This window comes from Colobus angolensis, unplaced genomic scaffold, assembly GCF_000951035.1.
Source record: "Colobus angolensis palliatus isolate OR3802 unplaced genomic scaffold, Cang.pa_1.0 Scaffold121, whole genome shotgun sequence".
In the NCBI taxonomy this organism is placed as follows: Eukaryota; Metazoa; Chordata; class Mammalia; order Primates; family Cercopithecidae; genus Colobus; species Colobus angolensis.
Genome location: NW_012113253.1, coordinates 4332754 through 4357776, shown reverse-complemented (window position 1 = coordinate 4357776; position 25023 = coordinate 4332754). Strand labels below are relative to the sequence as shown.

At 38.5% G+C, this 25023-nt stretch overlaps 1 protein-coding gene and 1 pseudogene across 2 annotated transcripts in view; one reads left to right on the top strand and one right to left on the bottom strand.

The window, feature by feature from the left end:
• Positions 1 to 25023, top strand: part of RIMS2 (regulating synaptic membrane exocytosis 2) — a 773533-nt gene that overhangs the window by 57544 nt on the left and 690966 nt on the right. The window lies entirely within an intron of this gene.
• LOC105504402 overlaps positions 7869 to 25023 on the bottom strand; it is a 64862-nt pseudogene continuing 47707 nt past the window's right edge.

The window sequence follows — 25023 nt, the reverse complement described above, 5'->3', positions numbered from 1 at the left end:
GACAGAGCCAGACTCCGCCTCAAAAAAAAAAAAAAAAAAGAACACAAGATAAACACATACAATCATTTGAAATTTAAGATCTGTTTTTAAATTTCAAGAATAAGTTTATTTCAGACATTTCTTTCACTTTATCAAAATTCTTAATGAAAAATGAAACCCCAGATACCATATTTATGTTATTTTGAGGTTGTGTTAATAAATATAGGTGTTCTTTTTATGTTAAGTAGGAATTGTTAGCAACTTCACTAGTAGTGCTTGTAAACAGACAACAACAACAAATCCTACAAAGCAGACATCAGTGAAAACAAACCAACAACCAAAAATTACTATCTGTACCTTTAAATTCCTAAGCATTTTTTAGAGTTTATTTGACAAACTTAGGTTGGATTTAAAATTTAGCTCAGTGACTCAGTTGCAGCTGTTCCAAATAATTGGTCATGAGCTTTTTATACTAGCTGGCTTAATCTAACAGAGTGCAGCTTCCTGTGGCTTTTTCCTCTCAGTGACCAAGAATCTGAAATATATATATATCTTAAGAGATTATCTTAGTCATTCATATTTAAGAATAACAACTTAGTATAGGCTTAACAAAGGAGCAAATTTTATATACTTTTTATTTTAGATAATTTTGATCTGGCTAGATAAAAATAATAGGAATTCTAAATAACTATATATTTTAAAAATAAGAAACATAACCATTGAATCAATCTAGAAAATCCAGGCATATGAAAGAAGTACTCCTTTCGGTTAGAAATAGCTACTTTAACACTTGTTATATAGCCCAATCACTATGTCTTGATATCTGATTTATTGCTTCTGTAATGATTAAAATTATTTCTCTGTTATGACAGTGGTAGAAGTCAAGAGATACATAAACATTACCAGTTCTTGCCCATCGAAATACATTTCTTGTTAAAAAAAAAACCCCAAACCACAGCACCACTTCTTTTCTCATATCAGCAACAACAAAACTATGGCAACAACAAAACTAGAGCAACAAAACAAAAAAGTGTGCTCCCATTATATCTTGAGTTAATAAATGTTAGCTTCTTGACTGCCATAAAAGTGAGTTAATGCCTACCTGAATGAGTTACTCAAGATCTTTATATGGGCAGGTGTTTTTTTCCCTATCTTTGTTTTTATGGCCTGTATGAGTCCATTTTCATTCTGGTGATAATGTACCTGAGACTGGGCAATTTACAAAAGAGAGGTTTAATGGACTTACAGTTCCACATGGCTGGAGAGGCCTCACAATCATGGTGGAAGGCAAGGAGGAGCAAGTTACATGTTACATGAATAGTGACAGGCAAAGAGAGAGCTTGTGCCGGGAAACTTGCTCTTATAAAATCATTAGATATTGTGAGACTTATTCACTATCATGAGAACAGCATGGGAAAGACCTGCCCCCATGATTCAGTTACCTCCCACTGAGTCCCTCCCACAACATGTGGGTATTCAAGATGAGATTTGGGTGAGGAAACAACCAAACCATGTCATTCCACCCCTGGTCATTCTCAAATCTTATGTCTTCACATTTCAAAACCAGTCATGCCTTCCTAACAGTCCCCCAAAGTCTTAACTCATTTCAGCATTAACTCAAAAGTCCACATTCCAAAGTCTCATCTGAGATAAGGCAATCCCTTCTGCCTGTGAGCCTGTAAAATCGGAAGCAGTTTAGTTACTTCCTAGAGTACAGGCATTGAATAAATACAACTGTTCCATATGGGAGAAATTGGCCAAAATGAGGGGCTACAGGCCCCATGCATGTCCAAAATCCAATAGGGCAGTCATTAAACCTTGAAGTTCCAAAACAGTCTCCTTTGACACCATGTCTCACATCTAGGTCATGCTGATGCAAGAGGTGGGTTCCCATGGTCTTGGGCGGCTCCACACCTGTGGCTTTCAAGGATATAGCCTCCCTCCCACTGCCTTCATGGGCTGGTGTTGAGTGTCTGTGGCTTTTCCAGGCACCCAGTGCAAGCTGTCAGTGGGTCTACCATTCTGGGGTCTGGAGGATGGTGGCCCTCTTCTCATAGCTCCACTAGGCGGTGCCTCAGTAGGGACTCTGTGTGGAGACTCTGACCGTACTTTTCGTTTCTCCACTGCCCTAACAAAGGTTTTCTATGAGGGCCCTGCCCCGCAGCAAACTTTTGCCTGGACACCCAGGCATTTCCATACATCGTCTGAAATCTAGGTGAAGGTTCCCAAACCTCAGTTCTTGATTTCTGTGTACCCACGGGCTCAACACCATATGGAAGCTGCCAAGGCTTGGGGCTTTCACCCTCTGAAGCAGCAGCCTGAGCTGTACCTTGGCCCCTTTTAGTCATGGCTGGAGCAGCTGGGACACAGGGCACCAAGTCCCTAGACTGCACACAGAAGGGGTACCCAGGGCCTGACCCATAAAACCAGTTTTTCCTCCTAAATCTCCAGGCCTGTGATGAGAGGGGCTGCTGCAAAGGTCTCCGACAAGCCCTGGAGACATTTTCTCCATTGTCTTGGTGATTAACATCTGGCTCCCTGTTACTTATGCAAATTTCTGCAGCTGGCTTGAATTTCTCCCCAGAAAATGGGATTTTCTTTTCTATCGCATTATCAGGCTGCAAATTTTCCACACTTTTATGCTGGTTCCTTTTTAAAACTGAATGCCTTTAACAGCACCCAGGTCACATCTTGAACGCTTTGCTGCTTAGAAATTTCTTCCCACAGATACCCTAAATCATCTCTCTTAAGTTCAGAGTTCCACAGATCTCTAGGGCAGGGGTAAAATGCCACCAGTCTCTTTGCTAAAACATAACAATAGTCACCTTTGCCATTCCCAACAAGTTCCTTATCTCCATCTGCAACTACTTCATCCTGGATTTCATTGTCCATATCATTATCAGCATTTTGGTCAAAGCCATTCAACAGGTCACTAGGGAGTTCCAAACTTTCCCATATTTTTCTTTTTTCTGAGCCCTCCAAACTGTTCCAACCTCTGCCTGTTACCCAGTTCCAAAGTCACTTCCACTTTTTGTGTATCTTTTCAGTAGCACCCCACTCCTGGTACCAATTTACTGTATTAGTCCATTTTCACACTGGTATTAAAGGACATACCCAAGACTAGGCAATATACAAAAAATAGAAGTTTAATAGACTTACAGTTCCACATGGCTGGGAAGGTCTCACACTCATGGCGGAAGGCAAGGAGGAGCAAGTCACATCTTACGTGGATGGTGGCAGGCCAAGAGAGAGCTTGTTACAGGGGAAGCACCCTTATAAAACCAGCAAATCTCATGAGACTTATTCACTATCATGAGAAGAGCACAGGAAAGACCTGCCCCCATGATTTAATTACCTTTCACCAGTGCCTCCCACAACACATGGGAATTCAAGATGAGATTTGGGTGGGGACAAAATCAAACCATATCATGGCCTTAAATTGCAGTCCACATTGTTGCACTGCAGTGCCTAATTCTGTTGCATACTCTTGGTCTTAATTCTCCTGCATAGGAGAAGAACATAACTATTGTTAAGACATGTACTAAAGTTAATCTCTTTGTTCAACTCATCCGAAGTATGTTTATTTGAAATATGATTCCGTGCAAAATTTAACTGATGTAAAACAACTCCATCAGATTCTGTACCTTTAAATGAGTATTGTCTTCTTCAGAGTAGTCACCTTGGGAGACTATGGGTTTATTCCAGCCATCTGTCACTGTTGGTATTAGGGTTCTCTAGAGGAACAGAACTAATAGCATAGATGTATATATAAAGCAGAGTTTCTTAGGGAGTATTGACTCACATGATCACAAGGTGAAATCCCACAATAGGCCATCTGCAAGCTGAGGAGCAAGAAAGCCAGTCTGAGTCCCAAAACCTCAAAAGTAGGGAAGCTGACAGTGTAGCCTTCAGTTTGTGGTTGAAGGTCCAAGAGCCCCTGGCAAACCACTGGTGTAAGTCCAAAAGTCTAAAAGCTGAAGAACTTGGAGTCCGATGTTTGAGGGCAGGAAACTTCCACCATGGGAGAAAGATGAAATCCAGAAGACTTGGCCAGTCTAGTCCTTCCACATTCTTCTGCCTGCTGGCAGCTGATTAGATGGTGCCTACCCAGATTGAGGGTGGGTCTGCCTCTTCCAGTCCACTGACTCAAATGTTAATCCTTTGGCAACACCCCCACAGATACCCAGGAACAATACTTTGCATCCTTCAATCCAACCAAGTTGACACTCAACCATCACACTGCTCTTATCATTTTTTAGGAATTAGGCATTGTTATCTTTTTGAAGAGTGAGAGTGAGGAGAGAGAGACTGAACGTTATATGACACAGCTCTACAGCCTTTTAACCACACGTGTAGAGAAGCCTCATACTGGGGACTTTTACTGGGTTCTATTTATGTTGTCATCTGAGACTTGACAGACATATGGGCTAAAGACATGTATGTGTACAGAAGTTCATTGTTTCTCATTAAGATTTACACTAGCCTAGGAACTACATAGCATCTGTGCCCTGGTTAGTGACAGAATGAATAGTCTAGGTGCAGTTTATAAAAGCTGCCATACAGCAACTCTCTTTAGCTCCAGTGGTCTTTGTTAGATGTCAATGTACTAAAGTGAAGGAGGGAGGGAGAAGGAAATCTGATTTTGTGCTGTTTAATTTTTTTTTTTTTTTTGAGACAAGGTCTCACTCTGTTGTTCAGGCTGGAGTGCAGTGGTGCCATCTCAGCTCACTGCAGTCTTAAGCACTTGGGATCAGGTGATCCTTCTATTTCAGCCTCCCAAGTAGCCAGGACTACAGGCATGCACCACCACACCTGCTAATTTTCTTATTTTTTTTTAGACACATTGTTTCTGCCATGTTGCCCAGGCTGGTCTTGAATATCTGAGCTCAAGTAATCTGCCCACCTTGGCCTCCCAAAGTGCTGGCATTACACTGCACCTGGCCTTGCAGATGTTTTGATCCTATGAAATTTTATGTAATTGTATAAAAAGGAGCAGGTTGAGAAGAATGACATGTAGAATTTTACTGAAGGTGTAAGTCAAGAATAGGTCTACTATACTGTTAGTATTGGTGCTGTAGTCTTATGGGATATCAGTGATGTCAGTGGGCTTAGGAAGGCCTCTGAACACCGGTGAGACGTTGACCCCAGCCACTGTCCAGGTTCTTGACACCTTTGTAAGAGAGTTCAAGGACAAGTCAAAGCAAAAGTAAAAAGTATTTTTTTAAAAGTGAAAGTACACACTCAAGGGTGGGAGTATAGGCCTACTCAGGAGAGTATGTTGTGCCCAGTGTGTTTGGGGTTTGTCCAAACCAAAAAAGGTTTTTCAAATTAAGAGGCAGAATGATCATAAGGATTTCTGGGAAGAGAATGAGATTTCTTGGAATTGAGGTGCCACCGAGTTTTATAACAAACATGGGTATACTTGGAACTGTCATGGTCTGGTGAGATGTGGTTTAGTATAATGAGTTTATAATTGAACCTGGGGTACAATTTGAGTCAAATCCAGTGCCATGTTAGATCTAGCTAGTCTTAACTGGTATTTCTTATATCCTGTTTGTTAGGATTGGCTCCTCCCCCTTCCCCATTCCTGTAGCTGGTTTCTGTGTTCCTTCTATGTTAGTCATGTGAAATTGTTGCCTGGTATTTCCTGTTTCTTCTGTGACCACCCCATATTCCTGTCTCATAAAGAAGCCAGAAAAGGGCTCTCTTTCTCAGTTGTTTCAGGGATACATTCAAACTTGTCATTTTCTGTAGATTTTCAACACTGCTCTGATACCCTTCACTCTTAGCTGGTGACCTGACTTCCTACTTTGTTGGGAAAATGGAGTCTATAACATGTGTACTCTCAGTTTTTCTACTTGCCACTTAATATTGTTTGGATATATTTACGTATATTTGTATTTTGTAGTGAACATTTGTTGATGACTTCTCCCAAGATAGAAACCTGTTCCTCCTATCTAATCGTATTCTAAATTTCCTGGCCATCTAATTTAGGTGGTAATTACTCTGGAACAAGATGTATGGAATCTTCAAGAGCAAAAATGGTCTTATTCTATATCCTTTCCTGTATCCTTGTACTGATTATTCTTATCCTTTAGTAACCCTTCATTTTCCTGGCTAATTCTTACTCAGTTATCTCCCTTTCTGTCTCCTCGAATCCCTTCATTGAGATAATTCACGTACTGTACAATTCAGCCTTTCAAAGTGTAGAGTTCAGTGCTTTCTAGTGTATTCTCAGAGTGGTGCAACTATAACCACAGTCTAATTTTAGAACATTTTGTTCTTTTGTTCCTCCTGAAAGAAACCCTATACCCGTTAGTACTCCCTCCTCCCTTTTCCCTTCCCTCATCCTAGGCAACCACTAATCTTTCTATGGATTTGCCTGTTCTGGAGATTTCATATAAACAGAACCATACGGTATGTTGTCTTTTGTGACTTCTTCTTTCACTTAGCATAATGTTCTCAAGGGTCATTCACGTCATAACATGTGTCAGTACTTTACTTTTTCTTTTATTGTGATAAAATGCACATGTAAAATTTTACCATATGGCATTTGGTACATTTGCAGTGTTGTGCAAACATCACCACTATCCAGTTTTGGAATATTTTCATCACCCCAAAAGGAAACCCTGTGTTCATTAAGTACTCACTCTCCATTATTCCCTCACCCCAGCCACTAATCTGGCAACCACTAATCTCTTTCTGTCTCTCTAGATTTGTCTATTCTCAATATTTTATATAAATGGAATCATATAGTATGTAATTTTTGTGTGTGCCTGGCTTCTTTTAGTTAGAATAACATTTTCAAGATTCATTCATGTCATACATGTATAGTACTTTTTTGTTTTCTTTTATGGCCAAATAATAATCTGTTATATGAATATGCCACATATATGTGGACAAATGTCCATCAGATGATTTGAGTTATTTCCACTTTTTTGACTATTATGAATAATGCTGTGAACATTCATGTACAAGTTTTTGTGTAGATGTGTGTTTCCATTGTTCTTGGATATATACCTAGGAATGGAATTGCTGGGTCATATGGTAACTCTAGGTTTAAGTTTTTAAAAGACTGCCAAACTTTTCCAAAGTGGTTGCACTATTTTGCATTCCCACCAGCAATGTGTGAGGGTTTTACTTTCTCCACATCCTTCCCAACACTTTTTATTTTCTCTTTTTGATTGTGTCCATCCTGGTGGGTACAAAGTAGTATCCTACTGTGGGTTTGACTTGCATTTCTCTAATGACAAATGATGGTGAGCAACTTTTCATGTGTTCATTGGCTATTTTTATATTTTATTTGAAGAAATATGTATTCAAATCCTTGGCCTGGCATGGTGGCTTATGCCTGTAATCCCAGCACATTGAGAGGTTGAGGTGGGAGGATTTCTTGAGCCCAGGAGTTCAAGACCAGCTTGGGCAACATAGTGACACCCTATCTCTACAAAACAAACAAATAAATAAAAATAAATGAAATAAAAACAAAAAAATTAGCTGAGCTTGGTGGTGTGCCTCTGTAGTCCCAGCTACTCAGGAGGCAGAGGTGGGAAGATTCCTTGAGCCTGTGAGGTTGAGGTGGCACTGATCTGTGATCCTGCTACTGCACTCCAGCTTGGGTGACAGAGCAAGACCCTGTTTCAAAATAAAATAAGAATAAAATAAAGTAAAATAAATTAGAATTATGGTTTAGAGATGGTTCAATCACAGTTTTATAACCTTGTTTATCAAGAGTGAAAATTGGAAATTATTAAGAGTAGCTAAAAAGGTAACACATATCAGTGTTTAATGTTTCTGTAACTGTTGGTAAGGCTTACATCTAAATCTGATGCAGAATTCTTAATGGTATTGGAACAATCCTTTTCTCAGCCACATAGTATTCACTGGTGCTATAAGTCTGGAAGAGACTGGCTGTGGGTACTGCTTGTCTTCAGCTGTAACTGTGATCAGCTGTGACTGTGCAATATCAGCAAGTGCACTTTGTATCTTTTCTAGAAGCATTTCCCTAGATAAACAATATGTAGCAGCCTCATGGTTTTGTTCTAGCTTACATAAGCTAGTAGCCTATAAAGCAGCTGTAGATTCTTCACGGGGTAAGGAATCTATCAAAACATCAGTGTCTTTACTGTTTGTGCAATCAGTGCTGTAAGAAGCTGAGCATACTCTTCTGTAGGGCTAGCTGGCTGGTCTTTGTTAATTGCTGTCTCAATATTATTAAAAGAGGCAGGAAGATGACATTGCTGCAACACATCAGTGGCATTACAAAACTGATCTGAAAGCGAGTTCATGGTGTCTTACAGCTGCATGAGCTGATCACCATGTTCCTCTCACTCTTTTCACTTTCTTGATGGTGCCCTTTGCACAAAGTTTTACATTTTGATGTCCAGTTTATCTTTTTTTTTGTTTTTGTTACTTGTGCTTCAGTGTCATATCGAAGGAAACCATTACCTAACCCAAGGTCATGAAAATTACTTTTGTGTTTTCTTCTAAGAGTTTTGTGGTTTTGGCTTTGACATTTAGGTCTTTAATCCCCTTGGAGTTAATTTTATATGATGTGAAATAGGAGTCTAACTTCATTCTCTTGTATATGGATAAACAATTTTCTCAGCACTATTTGTTGTAAATACTATTCTTTCTCTCCTGAATAGCCTTTGCACCTTTGTCAAAAATCAATTCATCATTGATATAAGGGCTTATTTCTGGACTTCAGATCAATAGAACTGATCTGAAAAAAGCTAACTTGGATTTTGATACTAATTGTATCAAATCTGTGGGTCAATTTCAGGAATATTGCTGTCTTAACAATATTGCGTTTTGTGGCTTATGGACATGGGGTGTCTTTCCATATATTTAAATCTTCTTTAATTTTTTCCCAATAATGATTTGTAGTTTTCAGTATACAAATCTTAACACTTCTTTTGTTAAATTTGTACCTAAGTATTTTTTTCTTTTTGATTTTTTTTTTTTAAAGATACAGGGTCTTGCTCTTTTGCTCAAGCTAGAGTATAGTGGTCTTGATTTCAGCTCACTGTAGCCTTGAAATCTTGGGCTCGAACAGTCTTCCCACATCTGCCTCCTGAGTAGCTAGGACTACAAGCATGTGCTATTACACCTGGCTAATTTTTTTTTCTTTTTGCAGAGACAAGGTTTTGCTATGTTGCCTGGGCTGGTCTTAAACTCCTGGCCTCAAGCAGTCCTACTACCTCAGCCTCCCAAGTTGCTGGGATTATAGGTGTGAGTCATGACGCCTGGCTCATGCTATTTTAAACATGCAGTTGTTTTCATAATTTCATTTTGGAAATGTTCATTGCTAGTATCAGAAATACGATTGATCTTTGAATATTGGTCTTGTATCCTGCAATTAGTTTTAATCTACTCAGTTCTTAAGACTTCTGTCAAATGTTGTGTGTTCCAGGAAGTTTTTACACATCCTTTAGGACTGCATTAGGTAACCCTTCTTTATGTTGCCCTAAATCCTTCGCCATACCCTCATTATACAATGTACCTCTATGCTGCTTTGTTGCTGTAGGTTTGTTTGTAGACCTCTCATCTAAACTCTTAGATTGGTTTTTAAAATACTGATGTTGCCAGCAAATTCTCCACAAAGAATAGAGTTTTGGAAAAATAACACCAATGAAAAAATAGAATTGAAAAATGTATGAATTATCTCATTCTTTATTACTTATTTGTTCATTATCAAAAGATAATTTTTTGAGTTCTTTAAATGAGTTAGCTAAACTCACATGAATATCGAATGCTCTTTTAAATAAGTCTGTCCCATTTCATAAATCCTCTGATGCTTTGCTTCTCTAAACTTTTCCAGGAAAAAATTTTTGCAGGAGATTGTAAATGTGTTTAGGGGTGGAAAAAGTCGATAATGCTCCAGCACACTGGCAGTACCTTAGGAGCATGGAATTGTGTTTTATTTACTGGTAGCATAGTCTCCAATTGTTAGCATGGTCCCTGATAACATGATAGGTATCAATAAATTAATTATTGAATTTATGTTTCTACCTGCAAACCTTGAAGATAGTTTGTTCAAAAATAACACATTTATTGAGCACCCACTAAGTGCCAGTCACTAGTCTAGTCTCTGTTTTGTGTAGTGATTAGAGCTTTCATGGAGCTTAGCTTCTAGTAAGTAGGGAGAACTCAATATTTCCAGATAAAGTTTGCAATTAAAAGTAATTGCAACAGCTCAACTACTTTTGCACCAGCCTAAACATTTACTGACAAAAGCTATTGTTTTTACTGTTTTTCCTATACCAATGACTCAAAATAAATATTTTGGAAACTTCTTTGACTGCTGTTGTACTGTCCTAATGACCAATTGGTCTACTTATAATTTTTCCTTTTTCTTAAGTATCTGTATAAATTCTCACTCGTTTTTCTTATCTCTTATGATCTGTCATCAATGTTAGAGAACACAGACCTGTTAACTAGATTATAAATTTGACAACAGCAGCTATGATGTGTATATGCTCTAGTATTGTGTTTGGCACATACTATGTATTCATTAAGTGTTTATTGAATGAATAAAGAACGTCACTTTGATCTTAAAAACATCATGGATACCTATGTTCAACAAGATAAAATTTCAAATCCCCTAGTATACAACACTCTTAATAGTCTGATCAATTTACCTTTCCAACCACATCTGCATTGTTCTCCCTTTCCCACCTTAACACTTGCAAGCCTCCTTGAAGTTTCTTGAAAATACTGTAATAGGATGTTAATGGAGATGGAATATTAACTTATCAACTGGGAGTGTAGAATAAGGCTGTCTTCCCTTTTTTTACTTTTGTTGTGGATACTGTGACAACAAATAGTGAAAACCTAATTGACACACATAGATTTCTTATATATGGCATATATATTTGTCATATCTGTGTTTGTATATGTATATATGTACCTACTATATGTGTATATATGCATTTCTATTCTTTTTGTGATTTATAGGCAAAAGATGTTATATTAGTACTTTTTGTTTTGAGTAAAAAAACTCACCTTAAACTAGCATAAGGGAAGAAAAATAAATTTATTTGTTCATATAACTGGAAAGTTCAACAGATAACTGGATTCAAAGCCTCAGAGAATATCTTTAGGATTCTTTCCATTGGTCTCTTGGTTCTGTTTCCTTTTGTTTGCTTCAAAAATTTTCTTCTATCTGCTCTGCCACTGGGAAAGACACACTGCCTCCATATTTAGGCTGCATTGTCCAAATTTAGTAGTCCCATTACATATTTATAATGCAAATAACAAAAACAACAGCAACAATAATAGTAATAGTGTGTCCAGAATTGGTTCCTTCCAGTGGGTTCTTGGTCTCACTGATTTCAAGAATGAAGCCGCGGACCCTCGCAGAGAGTGTTACAGTTCTTAAAGATGGTGTGTCCGGAGTTTGTTCCTTCCGATGTTCAGATGTGTCCGGAGTTTGTTCCTTCCGATGTTCAGATATGTCCAGAGTTTCTTCCTTCTGGTGGGTTTGTGGTCTTGCTTGACTTCAGGAGTGAAGCTGCAGACCTTCTTGGCGAGTGTTACAGCTCATAAAAGGTGGTGTGAATCCAAAGACTGAGTAGCAACAAGATTTATTGCCAAGAGCGAAAGTACAAAGCTTCCACAGCATGTAAGGGGACTGCTGGCTCCAGTGGCCGGTTTTTATTCCCTTATTTGGCCCCACCCACACCCTGCTGATTGGTCCATTTTACAGAGCACTGATTGGTACATTTTACAGAGTGCTGATTAGTCTGTTTTTATAAAATGCTGATTGGTGTATTTACAAACCTTTAGCTAGACACTAGACACAGAGCGCTGATTGGTGCATCTTTACAGAGTGCTGATTGGTGCGTTTACAAACTTTTAGCTAGACACAGAGCATTGACTGGTGTGTTTTTTTTTTTTAAATATGGAACCCTTCACGAATTTGCGTGTCATCCTTGTGCAGGGGCCATGCTAATCTTCTCTGTATCATTCCAATTTTAGTATATGTGCTGCTGTAGGGAGCACGGTGCGTTTTTACAGTGCTGATGGGTGCATTTGCAAACCTTTAGCTAGACACAGATCAGTGGTGTGTTTTTACAGAGTGCTGATTGGTGTGTTTACAAATCTTTAGCTAGACACAGAGCACTGATTGGTGTGTTTACAATCCTTTAGCTAGACAGAAAAGTTCTCCAAGTCCCCACCCAATCCGGAAGCCCAGACGTAATGGTATTGATAACTAATATTAAAATGTATTTAATGCTTTTATATGCTAATTACCATGCCAACACTTTATAAATGTTATACTGTATTTTATCTTCATAATAGCTCTTTGAGGAAGGTATTATTAGTAGCTACATTTCAAAGATGAAGAAATTAAGATACAAACAAGTTAAGTTACTTGTTTGATTATTTAACTAGTTAGTGATAGAGCCAAGAATTAAAATCCAGGCAGACTCTGTGCTTGCTACTATGCTCTACTGTCTGCTTAGGGAAGAACTCTTATTATCTCTGCTTTGTCTGTCACATGCCCTTCTCAGACCAGTCACTCTGTGCAAGGAAATAATGGTACCATGTTTACTCAGAGCTGGGTCATGTGCCTAGGCCCATAGCCAGTCTTACTAGAACCACATGGCATGGAGGAGAATGTTTCCCTAAAGAAAGTAATCTTGGGTATATTAAAAAAAACTCCACGTGTCCACAAAATAAACATTTTGTTGACCATGATGCTTAACAACAGAGAGTTCTGTATTAATTGTTGAAAGCTCAGTGGCATCTGTCAGAGGCTAACAGTATTGTCAGTTTTGATTACAGACTCATTAAATGAGTTTTGTCTCTTTTAGGTGGGATCATTTGCTGGTAGTACATTGTTTGAGTCATTAAATAATGCAAATCTTAAACTAATTAACTTTTGAAAACACATCACTTTGGGAAGTTTCAAAATGGTTTAAAGCCATCTATATTTTAAAGGAAATTTGATTTGTAATAACCTTACAAAGTCTTAAATGGAAAAAAAGGAAAATGAAGCAGATAAAATAATGGCAAAATATACTTTTCTAAATATTATTTAGACTACTTTAAAAAATATATTGAAATTTAATCCAGATAAGATCATGCTTGTTAAAGCATAATGACTAGCATAATTTTAGTGATTAAGATAGAGTTTGTCTTTTGCCTTTATTTTTCTTTTTGATTTTAGATTAAGGGTATACATGTGGAGGTTTCTTACATGGATATATTGTGTAATGCTGAGGTTTGGGCTTTTGAACCCATCACCCAAATATTGAACATAGTACGCAATAGATTGTTATTCATTCATTACCCCTTTCTTCCCTTCCTGGCTTTGGAGTCCCAGTGTCTATTGTTTCCATCTTTACGTCTGTATGTACCCATTGTTTAGTTCCCACTTGTACATGAGAACATGTGGTATTTAATTTTCTGTTTCTGTGTTAATTCAGTTAGGCTAATGGCTTTCAGCTGCATCTGTGTTGCCACAGAGGACATGATTTCATCCTTTTTTATGGCTCTGTAGTATTCCATGTTTATCTATCTGTCTGTCTATCTGTCTGTCTGTCTATCTATCTATCTATCTATCTATCTATCTATCTATCTATCTCACATTTCCTTTATTCAGTCCACTGTTGATGGGCACCTGGGTTGATTCCATGACTTTGCTGTTGTATATAGTGCTGCTATAAACATACAAGTACAGGTGTCTTTTTGGTAGAATGACTTCTTTCCTTTCGGTAGACACCCAGTAATGAGGTTGCTGGGTTGAATAGTAGTTCTATTTTTAGCTCTTTGAGAAATCTCCAAACTGCTTTCCACAGGGGCTGAATTAATTGACATTCACACTAACAGTGTGTAAGCATTCCCTTTTCTCTGCAGCATTGCCAATATCTGTTTTTTTTTTTTTCTCACTTTTTAATGGCCATTGTGACTGGTGTGAGATGTATCTCATTGTGGTTTTATTTGCATTTCTCCAATGATTAGTGATGTTGAACATTTTTTTCATATGTTTGTTGGCCACTTGTATGTCTTCTTTTGAGAAGTATCTGTTTATGCTCTGCCAACTTTTTAATGGGGTAATTTATTTTTTATTTGTCAATTTATTTAAGTTCCTTATAGATTTTGGATATTAGTACTTGGATACATAGTTTGCAAATATTTTCTCCCATACTGTAGTTTGTCTGTTTACTCTGTCGATAGCTTCTTTTGCTGTACAGAAGCTCTTGAATTTAATTAGGTCCTAGTTGTTAATTTTTGTTTATGTTTCATTTGCTTTTGAGGTTGCAGTCATAAATTCTTCCCCAGGCCAATGTTCAAATGAGTATTTCCTAGGTTTTCTTCTAGGATTTTTATGGTTTGAGGCCTTACCCTTAAATGTAAGTCTTCAATTCATTTTTTTTTTTTCCCAGACAGAGTCTCGCTCTGTTTCCCAGGCTACATATGGTGGTGTGATCCTGGCTCAGGTCCTCTGCCTCTCAGGTTCAAGTGGTTCTCATGCCTCAGCCTCCTAAGTAGCTGGGACTACAGGTGCATGCCACCACGCTCAGCTAATTTATACATACATACATATATATAATATATGTTTTGTTTTTTTTTTTTCCGGTAGAGACGAGGTTTCACTATGTTGGCCAGGCTGGTCTTGAACTCCTGACTTCAAGTGATCTACCTGTGTCAGCCTCCAAAAGTGCTGGGGTTACAGGTGCGAGCTACTGCAGCCAGCCTTGTCTTTAATCCATCTTGAGTTAACTGTTGAATATGGTACAGTTAGGGATCCAGTTTCATTATTCTGCATATTACTAGCCAGTTTGTCCATTACCATTTATTTAGTAGGGTATCCTTTCTCCATTGTTTATTTTTGTTGACTGTCTAAGATCATTTGGTTGCAGGTGTGCAGCTTTGTTTCTGGGTTCTCTATTCTGTTATGTTGGTCCCTGTGTCTATTTTTGTACCAGTACCATATCGTTTTGGTTATTATAGTTCTGTAGTACAGTTTGAAGTTGGGTAATGTGATACCTCCAGCTTTGTTCTTTTCACTTATAATTCTTTGGCTATTTAGGCTCTTTTTTGGATCCATATGAATTTTAGATTTTTTTTAATTCTGTGAAAAATGATGTTAGTAATTTGATAGGAATTGCATTTGATCTGTAGATTGCTTTGGGCAATCTGGACATTTTAATGATATTGATTCTTCCAGTCCATGAATATGGAATGTTTTTCCATTTGTTTGTGTCTTCTGTGATTTCTTTCATCAGTGTTTTTTAGTTCTCCTTATAGAGATCTTTTACCTACTTGGTTTGATGTATTCCTAGGTATGGACAAAAACAAAGGTTTTTAGATAATTAATTGTATTATTTTCACTGGCATGTCAGTATTGTATTTATTTGTTTCAGGTTTTTGCATCTTAAATGTTCCCAGTTAGCCATTGACTTCAGCAAGCTATATATATATATATTTTTTTCCTGTGTAAAAGTGTTTCATCTGGCCAGTGTATGTATGGTTCATTCTTTTGCAAGTTGAACTGTTTACTTATATTGTAATCTGCTTAGAACGACCTAAGAGATAACACTTACTGGATGCTATTCAGATAAAAACTGGATATCATATTTGCCCTAGGTTCCCCCACTTTAATACATAAAAAGATATTTGGACAAACCATAATAATTCTGGTATGGAGTGCTTTTGCCATTTTTTTTATAACAATGAATCTTCAGACAGTTCTCTCCAACACCAGTCTTTGTGTAGTTTCCACTAAGCTTTGGTATATAAAAGCAAGTATCTCACAGACTGATATTGTTCATTTCCACTAAGCTTTGGTATATAAAAGCAAGTATCTCACAGACTGATATTGTTCATAGCCTTGTCCTGAACTCCTTGCTTTAGTTTATTATGGTTGACTTGCTCTTATTTTTAGAGATTAATTTCTCTGTTTATTTCTTCACTTTATTCCTCTGATATGGAACTATACCAAGAATGTCATTCGCTGTCTATAATGTTTGGATTCACTACAATTCCATTCTGTCTTTCTAAGCTGTCTTTGGTTACCCTTCATAGATATGCTTCTTGGTCTTCCCTGGTTCTTGGGACTCCCTGCATTGTTTCAGTGTTACACAAGTGGTACTTGGCTGGTAGACATTTTCATGAGCTTTAGTAATTGTAACTGGTGGGTTAAAGGAAAGCCCTTGGGAAGAGAAATACATTGTTTACCTTAGAACATTCTTTGATTTAAATGTTTACTTAGCGTACACCAAATGTGTACTTAATGCTTAGGATCTGCCGAAGATACAAAGGAGATAGAAGATATTTCTAGCCCTTGCTGTGAAGTAACTTTAAATCTAGACTTTTGACTATATTACATTGAATGCCTATGATAGCAATCACAATATCAGCATTGTAGCTCTTAAAAGTTTTTACATGGAATGATTCTTGGCAGAGTCACAAGAATGTGTCCCTTTTTACTATCAAAAGGTCCTAATTTATCTGACAATGGACTCATATCCAGAATATATAAAACTCACACAAATCAATAAGAGAACATATTATTCAATTAAAAAATGGGAAAGACACTTATGAGATTACTAGATAAAAGAACTTATATAAATGGCCAATGAACATGTGGAAAGTGCTCAACTTCGTTAGTTGCAATGGGAATACAGAATAAAACCACAATGAAACACTACTGTATACCCACTAGAGTGGCTTAAAAAAGAGACAATATTAGGTGTTGTAAGGTTATAAAACAATTGCTACTCTGATACATTGTTTTTAGCAGTTTAAACTAAATTTAGCCATTTTGGAAAATGGGCAGTATCTACCAAAGCTGAACCTATGATATCAAATTTCATTCCTAGGTCTATACTCAGCGTAAATGAATACATGTACTCACCAAAAGAAAAGTCAAGAATGTTCACTGCAACATTGTTTATAATATTCCTATATTAGTTTCCCATTGCTGCTGTAACAAATTACCACAAATATTGGTTTCAAAGGTGGTGAAGTGAATCTGGCTACACTCCCCCCACCACAGGAAATATATATTTATATAATATGTTTATGTTTTGTATATAATTTATATATATAAACAGACACATATATGTATATACACACATACATAAAGCACTGAGATTATCACCAGTAATATCCCAGAACTCAAATATGCAGAAGAGACAGTTCCTGAGACTACAGAGAATTGAAAAAACTCTGAACAGATTAAGAGAATTGGACTTCCGTGACGCTTCTCCCCACAATCTGCCTGGCACCGAACATGCAGAAAGTTTCCCCAAAACTACAGTTTCTACACTGGAAAAAGTGAGGTCAAGGTGGATAACTAGTTTTCCTTCTAACTTGAGTTTCCTAGCAGGAGACTGTCCCTGCCTCAACCCAGGGAAAACATCAGGAGTACTTGAAGGAAAAATTATCCTTGAGAACAACCAGACACCTAAGTGGGAGGGCAGGACCACTATCCTCAGCATGGAAACCCTGCTATGTAAGTCAGCCAAAGGAGATGCCATGCTGTAGGAGGTTTGTTCCACAGGTCCCCTGGGCATGAATCCCTAGCCAGCCTTCCTACACTGTAAGGCTATCCCCTTTGGGACTCATCTGGGATGGGTGGCACTCTGAATGTTTACTACAACCAAGGCAAACTTAGGTTTAATGCACCAGCTAGTGCCAAAAAGGACGTAGCAACATAGCAGAAAAAACAAACAATCATAAGAAACAAAATCAACATGTAAATTGCAAAGCATCTGTAAGCAAACATATCCAGTAAAAACCACAATAAGCCAGATAGGTAAGACTGGAATAAATAACTAATCCTTGAATACAAAGACATAAATGTACATTCACAAGAAACAATAGCAGACGGAACCATGATCTCCTCAAATGGAGAAAGAATGAAACCAGTGGCTGACCCTAATGAGACAGCCATATGTGAACACTCTAAGAATTCAAAATACCAGTTTTAAGGAAACTAAATGATCTCCAAGATAACATATAAAAACAAAAAAAGAGCCCATATAGCCAAGACAATCCTAAGTAAAAAGAACAAAGCTGGAGGCATCATGCTACCTGACTTCAAACTATACTACAAGGCTACAGTAACCAAAATAGCATGGTACTGGTACCAAAACATACATAGACCAATGGAACAGAACAGAGGCCTCAGAGATAACACATCTACAACCATCTGATCTTTGATAACCCTAACAAAAACAAGCAAATGGGGAAAGAATTACCTGTTTAATCAATGGTATTGGGAAAACTGACTAGCCATATGCAGGAAACTAAAACTGGACCCCTTCCTTTCACTTTATACAAAAATTAACTCAAGATAGATTAAAGATTTAAATGTAAGACCTAAACATAAAAACCCTAGAAGAAAACCTAGACAATAGCATTCAGGATGTAGGCATGGGCAAAGACTTCATGACTAAAACACCAAAAGCAATGGCAACAAAAGCCAAAATTGACAAATGGGATCTTATTAAACTAAAGCACTTCTGCACAGCAAAAGGAACTATCATCAGAGTGAACAGGCAACCTACAGAATGGGAGAAAATTTTTGCCATCTATCCATCTGGCAAAGGGCTAATATCCAGAATCTACAAGGAACTTAAACAAATTTGCAAGAGAAAACAAACGACCCCACAAAAAGTGGGCGAAGGGTATGAACAGACACTTCTTAAAAGAAGACATCTATACAGCCAACAGACACATGAAAAAATGCTCATCATCACTGGTCATCAGAGAAATGCAAATCAGAACTACAATGAGACACTATTTCAACCCAACACTCATAAGTGGGAGTTGAACAGTGAGAACACATGGACACAGGGAGGGGAACATCACACACCGGGGCCTGTCAGGGAGTGGGGGGCTAGGGGAGGGATAGCATCAGGAGAAATATCTATTGTAGTTTACGAGTTGACGGGTGCAGCAAACCATCATGGCGTGTGTATACCTATGTAACAAACCTGCACGTTCTGCACATGTATCCCAGAACTTAAAGTATAATTTAAAAAAATTTAGAGTATTAATACAGTTACTGTGTGATCGATCCATTTCATTTCTTAGTATTTACCCAATATGGGTGAAAATAAATATTTACAAAAATGAAAAAACAATTCAGAAATCATCAGAGAAATTTGACAAAGAAATTAAAATACTTTTAAAAAGCCAGACAGAAACCTTGGACCTGAGAAATACATTTCCTGATCTGACAAACTCATTAGAGCCTCTCAGTAGCAGAATGGATGAAGCAGAGGAAAGAATTAGTGAGTTCAAAGACAAGATTTTTGAAAATACTGAAATATGAAATACTGAAAATAGAAGAGGAATAAGAAAAAATTTAAAAGGAATGAAGATCATCTACAAGATATAGGAAATTACCTTAAAAGAGCAAATCTAAGATTTATTGATGTTCCAGAGGGAATTGAACAAGAGTGAGTGGAAAGATTATTTAAAGAAATAACAACAGAAAACTTTCCTAACCTTGGAAAAGAAATAAATATCCAGGTGCAGGAAGGTCAGAGAGAACACCAAACAGATTAGAGCCGAATAAGAGTACCCCGAGGAATATAATCAAATTCTCAAAGGTCAAGGACAAAGAGAGAATTCTAAAAGCAGCAGGAGAAAAGAAGCAACTAACATATCGGCCAGGCATCGTGGTTCACGCCTTTAATCCCAGCACTGTGGGAGGCCGAAGCAGGTCGATCATTTGAGGTCAGGAGTTTAAGACCAGACTGCCCAACATGGTGAAACCCCATCTCTACTAAAAATATAAAAATTAGCCGAGTGGGATTGGTGTGCATCTGTATTCCCAGCTACTTGGGAGACTGAGGCAGGAGAAACATTTGAGCCTGGGAGTTGGAGGTTGCAGTGAGCCAAGACCACACCACTGCACTCCAGCCTGGGTGACAGAGTGAGCCCCTGTCAAAAAAAAAAAAAAAAAAGCAACACATAAAGGAGCTCCATTTTTTATGGCAACAGACTTTTCAGTGGAAATCATACATTTCAGGAGGGGAGTGAAGCAACATTTTCAAAGTGCTGAAGGAAAAAATGTGCCGTTTTAAGAATACCATAGCTGGGCACAGTGGCTTACACCTGTAATCCCAGCACTTTGGGAGGCCAAGGCAGGCATATCATCTGAGGTCAGGAGTTTGCAACCAGCCCTGGCCAACATGGTGAAACCCTGTCTCTACTAAAAATACAAAAAAAATTAGCTGGGCATGGTGGCGCACACCTGTAATCCCAGCTACTCAGGAAGCTGAGGCAGGAGAATCGCCCAAACTGGAAGGTGGAAGTTGCACTGATCTGAGGTTGCACCATTGCACTCCAACCTGGACAACAGAGCAAGACTCCATCTCAAAAAAAAAAAAAAAAGTATTTGGCAAACACTGTCCATCAGACATGAAGGAGAAAGTCTTTCCCAGATACACAAAAGCTGGGAGAATTCACCACCACGAATATGGGAAGAAATACTTAAAGGGAGCCAGTTACAATGGCATGTGCCTGTAATCCCAACTACTTGGGAGAAAGAAGTGGGAGAATTGGTTGAGCCTGGGAGTTCAGGACCAGGGCAGCATAGCGATACTTTCTCTCTCTCTCTCTCTCTCACACACACACACACACACACACACACACACACACACACACGCATACACGAAATGCCAAAGGGAGTTATTCAATCTGAAAGGAAAAAATACATGCAAAAAGAAAACATCTGAAGGTATAAAACCTACCGGTAAAATTAAGTACAAGAACAAACCCAGAATAATAGTGTAATTACAGTGTGCAATCCATTCATAACTTTAGTATGAAGCCCAAAAGACAAATCTAACAATAATAATAGTTACAGCTACCTTTTAAGAGAAAGTCTATATATGTATTTTGAGACAACATAAAGTCCAAATGTGAGTGGATCGATTTAAAGTGTAGAGTTTTTTTTTTTTCTGTCTTCTTTGTGATGTAAGGTAAGTTTTCACTTCTTTAAAATAACTTCTTAACCTATAAGATGTTTTTTATAAGCTTCATGGTAACCACAATGCCAAATCTTACAATAGATTCACTAAAAATAAAAAGTAATGAATTAAAATATAATACCAGAAGCATTGCTTAACCACTGTATTAGTCTGTTCTCACACTGCTATAAAGAACTACCTAAGACTGGGTAATTTATGAATAAAGACTCACAGTTTTCCAGGCTGTACAGGAAGCATGGTTGGGAAGCCTCAGGAAACTTACAATCATGGTGGGAGGGCAAAGAGGAAGCACGTATTTCTTCACATGGTGGCAGGAGACAGACAGAGTGAAGAGGGAAATGCTTTACATTTTTAAACAACCAGATCTTGTGAGAACTTATTCACCATCATGAGAACAGCAAGGGGGAAATCTGCCCCATGATCAGATCACCTCCCATCAAGTCTCTCCTCCAACACTGAGAATTACAATTCAACATGAGATTTGGGTGGGTACACAGAGCAAAACCGTATCAACCACCAAAGGACACAGTAAGAAAGGAAGATAGGAATTACAGAACAACTAGAAAACAGGCAACAAATGGCAGTAGTAAGTCCTTATCAGTTACAACCTTGAATGTAAATGGAATTAATTCTCCAACTAAAAGGCATAGAGTGACTGAATAGCTAAAGAAACAAGAACCAACTGTACGTTTCTTACAAAAATCCCACCTCACCTGTAAAGATACACATAGACTAAGCTTGAAGGGGTGGAAAAACGTATTTTATTGCAATTGGAAACCAAAATCAAGCAGAAGTAGCTATACTTAGATAAAATAAACTACAAATCAAAGACTGTAAATACAAAACATGTGTGCATGTGTGTGTGTGTAAAATGATAAAGGGGATCAATTCAACAAGATGACATAACAATTATTCATTTCTGTGGACGTGACACTGGAGCTCCCTAGTACATCAAGCAAACATTAATAGACCTAATGGGAGAGACAGACTGCAATGCAATAATAGCAGGGGACACATGCAATCCCATCTAACAAGCTTTAACCATAAAGAAATAGAAAACCTCAAACCAGTAATGAGTAATGAGATCAACACTGTAATAAAATGTTTTCCATCAAAAGAAAAGCCTACAACTTGATTGCTTCATAGCTGAATTCTACAATACATTTAAAGATGAACTAATACCATGTCTACTCAAATTCCTCAAAAAAACTGAAGAGAAGGGAATACTTTCAAACTCATTCTACTAGGCAAGCATTACCCTGATGCCAGAACTAGACAAGGACACAACAAAATAAGAAGACTACAGAGCATAAATGTAAAATGCTCAACAAAATACTAGCAAACCAAATTCAACAACACATTAAAAAGATCATTCACCATGGTCAAGTGGGATTCATTCCAGGGAATCAAGCATGAGCCAACATATGTAAATGAATAATACATCACATTAAAAGAACCAGTAACAAAAACTATATGATCATTTCAGTAGATGCTGAAAAAGTATTCAATGAAATTTGACATCCTTTTATGCTAAAGACCCTCAACATACTGAATGTAGAAGGAACATAACTCAAAATAAAGGCCATATGTGAAAATCCCCCAGCTAACCTCATACTGAATGGAGAAAAATTGAAGGCGGTTTCTTTAAGATCCAGAACAAGACAAGGATGCCTGCTTTCACCACTTTTAATTATCATAAAAGTGAAAATCCTGGCCAGAGCAATTAAGCAAGAGAAGGAAATTAAGGGCATTCAAATTAGAAAGGAAGAAGTCACATTAGGTTTGTTTGCAGATGACATGATCTCATACTTACAAAAACGTGAGGTCAGAGGAGGAGCAACATGGTGGATAGAAGCCTCCACCAATCATCTCCCCCGTAAGGATACCTCACCACCAAAGGCCGCAGTGTGCCATGTCTCCAGGTAAACTTGAAAAGCAGTCTAGGCCATAAGGACTGCAACTCTAAGGCGAGTCCTAGTACCGAACTAGGCTGAGAGACAGTGAATTGGGGGTGATGGCATGCAACATACTGAGACACCACTGGGGCAGCCGGGGAATGTAGGCATCACTCCTCCCCTAAACCCAGGCTGCACAGCTTGTTGCTACAAAAGAGAACTCTTTCTTCCAATTGAGGAGAGGAGAGGGAAGAGTGGAGAAGACTTTGTCTTGCATTTAGAATACCAGCTCAGCCACAGCAGGATAGGGCACTCGTCAGAGTTGCGAGGTCCCTGTTCCAGGTCCTAGCTCCAGGTTGACATTTCTAGACACATCCTGGGCCAGGATGGAACCCACTGCCTTGAAGGAAAGGACCCAGTCCCGGCAGCATTCAACATCTGCTAATTGAAGAGCCCCTGAGCCCTGAATAACCAGCAGCAATACTTAGGTACTACGTCGAGGACCTTGGGTGAGCCTGTGTGACTTGCTGGCATCAGACGAGACTCAGCACATTACCAGCTGTGGTGGCTATGGGGAAAAACTCCTTCTGCTTGAGAAAAGTGGAGGGAAAAGTAAAGGGAACTTTGTCTTGCACCTTAGGTACCAACATAGCCACAGGGGGATAGAGCACCAGGTGGACTCTTGGGGTCCCCAATTCTAGGACTTGACTCTTGGATGGTATTTCTGGATGTGTCTTGGGCCAGAGGGGAGTCCATGCTTGGAAGGGTAAGTCCCAGGCCAGTCAGCATTCTCAATAAGCTGACTTAAGAGACCTTGGACCTTAAAGGAACATCTGTGTTAGTCTAGCAATACTTGTGGTTGGCAGGTAATGATGGCTACAGAATGAGACTCCTCTGTCTTTGGAAAGAGGAGGGAAGAGTGGAAAGGATTGTGTCTTGTGGTTTGAGTACCAGCTCAGCCACAATAAAATGGAACACCAGGTAGACTTCTAAGGTTTTTGACTCTAGTCTCTGACCCCCAGATGGCACCTCTGTACCCACCTTGGGCCTGGGGGACCTCCCTGCCCTGAAGAGAAGGACACAGGTCTGTCTGGCTTTGCCACCTGCTTATTGCAGAGCCCCAGGGCCTTGAGCAAAATAGGAAGTAGCCATGGAATGGTTGCAGCAGGCCTTGGGCAAGCCCCAGCGCTGTGCTGCCTTCAGGTCTAACCCAGTGCAGTCATAGTGGTGGTGGCCACAGGGGTGCTTGTGTCACTCCACCCTCAGCTTTAGGTGGCTCAGAACAGAGAGAGAAACACTTTATGTTTGGGAGAAAGACAAGAGAACAGAGTCTCTGCTTGATAATCCAGAGAATTCTCCTAGTTCTTGTTTAAGATTCTCAAGGTGGTACCTCTATGAGTTTGCAAGAACCACAGCATTACTGGGCTTGGGGTGCTCTCTAAAACAGATAAAGCTTAGATCACAACATCAAAATCCCTTCAAATATCTGGAAAGCCTTCCCAAGAAGGATGCCTACAAATAAGCCTAACTAGTGTACACTACAGTAAATTGTTATGTCATCTTCAATGCCTAGACACTGAAGATCTGCTAGCATCAACACCATCCAGGAAAACATGACCTCACCAAGTGAACTAAATAAGGCACCAGGGATCAATCCTGGAGAAACATATGTGACATTTCAGACAGAAAATTCAAAATAGTTGTGTTGAGGAAGCACAGCTATTTTGAAATCAAAGATAGAGAAGAAATTCAGAATTCTGTCAGATAAATTTAACAGAGATTGCAATAATTAAAAAGAATTAAGGTGAAATTCTGGAGCTGAAAAATGTAATCAACATACTGAAGAATGTAACAGAGTCCTTTTATAGCAGAATTGATCCAGCAGAAGAATTAGTGACCTTGAATACAGGCTATTTGAAAATATACAGTCAGAGGGGACAAAAGAGTAAAGAAAAACAAACAAACAAACAAACAAACAGTGAAGCATACTTACAGGACCTAGACCTAGAACTAGCCTCAAAAGGGCAAATGTGTTATTGTCCTTAAAAAGGAGGTAGGTAGATAAGTGTAGAAAGTTAATTCTAAGGGTAGCAGCATCAACATACATCACGTGAGTGGGGAAAAAAACACAACGGGATAATAACAAAGAACTTCCCAAACCTATAGAAAGAGATTAATACCCAAGT